Source organism: Acyrthosiphon pisum, chromosome X (genome assembly GCF_005508785.2).
Source record: "Acyrthosiphon pisum isolate AL4f chromosome X, pea_aphid_22Mar2018_4r6ur, whole genome shotgun sequence".
Taxonomy (NCBI): domain Eukaryota; kingdom Metazoa; phylum Arthropoda; class Insecta; order Hemiptera; family Aphididae; genus Acyrthosiphon; species Acyrthosiphon pisum.
In genome coordinates this window covers 103,438,406-103,442,094 of record NC_042493.1, presented here as the reverse complement: position 1 = coordinate 103,442,094, position 3,689 = coordinate 103,438,406, and positions in this window count along the sequence as shown.

The following is a 3,689-nucleotide window of genomic DNA, read 5'->3' as shown; positions in this document are numbered from 1 at the left end:
CATTGTATGATCTACTATTTTAGATTCTGAGCGGAGCGATGAATGTATTGGTTTTACAATGATGTGTTTTTTTTCGGATGGGAAAGTGAATATTGATGGTGCATTGGGGTGGTCAAAATTTAAAATTCCCAGTTATTTTCAAAATCGCCGAGAAAAGAAAAATTAAGGAAAAACAGGGAATTTTTACGCAAATCGGTTTTATCGTTTTTACAATCGGTATTAAAAATGATTTTGTAGTTAAAAATATATAAAATGTTCAACTCTCTTAGCTAAGGATTGAAAACTTACAACGAAACAAGGTTACACGTAAGTAGATTATTCTGTAAACAAAAAATTTGAAAAATATAAAATACTGTTTTTATTATAGTTATTTTATGTTTAAATTTGGAGGAAATAACATATTAAATAACCAAGGATAACGTTTTTAGTTATTCTGTTGTAATTTATTCAAGTTCCAAGTATCTAAGTTTTGCGTAGATATTTTATTCGTTTTTTAATTACAAAAAACTACCAAAAATTGCTCGAGAAGAAATAGTTAATTTACGGTTGAATAATATCCAATATCGAAAATAATTTACTTCAAACGCTCAAAACAAAATTTAGCCATGTGACTTGGTTTTTTAGTATTATTATTTATAATGTAATGTAAGTTAGATCAATATCAAATCCATTGTCACGATGTACCATTACCTAGTTAAAACTTATATGTACGAAAATATTTCATTTTGTATTAATTAATAGGTAGACAATTTTAATAACAAAGTATTTAAAATTTGTATATATAATGTTTGTAATTATTATTTTTTTAATTAGCTGTTAAAAATTGTGATACGCATAGTATAATAGATAGCTAAGGCACAATAAGTACATATTAGTTTCCACCAAATGTGAATATTATAATTTTCTATAAATAATACAATTTTCAAAATATTTTGTTGTTGTTCTATAAATATTGATAAAAAAATGTTTTGGTTGTTCATATACCATATAAAAAAATATCGAAAATACAAAGTCACAATATTTCGTTAGTCATCGTAAAAATTCATCAAAATAACAAACATTTTCATATTATTTTGTAGGTTGAAATTCATAAATATTTTTTTTTTTTGTATTTTAGATTTAAAAACTTAATGTAGATACATGACATTTTTACTGGTTATTTTTATATTTTCATTTTCTATACACGATTTTCAAAAATTTTAATATGTTTTGAGCTGTTGACGGACATTTCCAGTTTCATTTTTTTTTATTTTTTTTTTCATTTTAATGTCAATAAAAATTTATTTTTTTGATGAAAAAAGTTCCTATTATATTGTTACAACGATATTTGAAAAATATTAAAAATTCATACTTTTTTTTTCTAAGCATATTTAAAGTTCAAATCTTGACAAAATACGTAAAAATCACGAAAGTTAACAAATTATTTTGATTTATAAACTCATGAAAATTTTTGTTTTTAAATATAAGATTTTAAAATGTAAGACAAGATTCTGACATAATTTTGTCAACCTTTGTACGTTCTGTACTTCTGTACCCTTGTAATTCAAAATCTAATAGTTGTAGAGCGTAGATACATGAAAAGTTCACTGAATGTTTATATTTTTTTTTCTATATACCATAGCATTTTGAAAATATTTTAACTCTTCTTGAGCTATAAACTGACAATTTCAATTTTCAATTTTTTTTTAGTTTTTTTTTATAAATATCAATAAAATTGTATTTGTTGAGTAAAAAAGCATGAAAATGTAATAAAAGGCTCTTGATATATTGTTACAATAGCAGTTGAAAAATATTAAAAATAAACTTTCACAATTTTTTTATAAGCATAAACTTAACCATTTAAAGATCGAATTTAGACAAAATTTATCAAATTTAAAATTTACAAATTATTCAGTAGTTAAAAATGTGTAAAATGTACAAGTTTTATAACTAAGGATTGAAAAATTTAAAAAAAGTTCCACGTAAATAGGTTATAATAATATATAAATTACTTTATTCACAATAATATTACCTAATATTATTCTATTAATATTTAGTAATATTACAGCTGGTTGACCGTCATCGCTCAGAGTCGTATTTCGTATACAAGGATATTATCATACGATTAAATTCAAATTGAATAGCATCCATTATACACTGACCAACTTGTAACCTATACTTACCAACTGTACAGCAGAGCGACATCCACCTATTTCAAAATAAATTCGTATAATAATATTACAAATTTACGATTTAATATAGTAACAGTAATTTATGTTTCAAAATAGATTCAAACATTTTTTAGCTACCATAAGAAAAGAAAATGATAATTCCAAAACAATTGATAGAGAAGTCTTACTGGATTCATTTGCAAATAAAAAATAGATATATTAAAACTAGATAACAAGGTTCTTACTGTAAATTAATATTTAATAATTTTGTTTATCTTTATAATTTGTATAACTAATATTAACTTTCTTATATATTTAAAGTTAAATTCAAGTATATACCTGTGTACGAGTAAATGTATAACGCCTATAGTATGTTCAAAATAATTCATGCATAGTTTTGCATGACGTTTAGGGTAATATTATATTTGCAAGTGCTGCAAATGTTTTGATACGCAATGAGGTATTTTTAAATATTAAGCCCCCTCTAAAACTATGGCAAATTTCCGCCTATGCAACTCACAAGTATAACTATCGGTTCTCCGCCACTCGCTAGACACTCACCACTATTACTGAAATAAATTACTTGATTTTATAATACTTTTATAATATCGGTAGGTACACTCAGTGGCGTGTAACATTGGGTCCAAGTGTAGGTCAGGCAACACCTTTAATATGGGTATGTGGGATTGGATAGAAGAAAAATAGGAGATTTTCTAGGTTGGTATAACAGTATTATGAGGGGTAGGTCACCTAAAATTATTTGAGCAACACCAATTTTTTTTCACCAATTATATAATATCTATAGTTATAAAATGTCTATATTTATGTCATGATTATGATCTATGCACAAAGTATATTAGCTTTTAATAATATTGTTGAGCGTTTTACGAACTTCGATTATTTAAATTATCAATTATAAATAGTAATAAATAACAAAACCACAATAATTATCAAGTCAATAAGTAATTCATTGAAACAAAATATAATGTCCGGACAATACCGTGGTTTCAATTTTACTTTTGTAATACCTATTTAAAATGTAAATATATAGTGTAATATAGAATACAGTGTACAACTAAATGGACGATAGACAAAATAAACAACAATAAACACCGGGAACACTTTTAGTTCGAAACGTTTTACATGTTAGAATTTTTTGCTGTTCGTATATTCTTCGAGGTCAAACTATATTAATTTTCGAATTGTTTTGATTTTCGAACTTTTTAGTTCGAGTTCAGTCTTCGGTTCGGTTCGGTTTTTTAAAAACTCGGTTCGACTTTTGAAAATCTAAAATTTGGTTCGATTTTTCAAACTTAGAACAGTTTGACCCACCTCTAGTTAAAAAGCTTGTTCGCAGAGATGATAAAAACGCGGCGTTGTATAGAGTCAGACCGATCGACGGCCGTCAGTACGAGATAAAAAAAAATCGATATTATTTTAAAACCTTAACGACTAACATATATTATTAATTATTATTATAGCAATATTATGGGAGTCGAAAGGTTAAAATATTATGTAATATCATAATTTACACATACA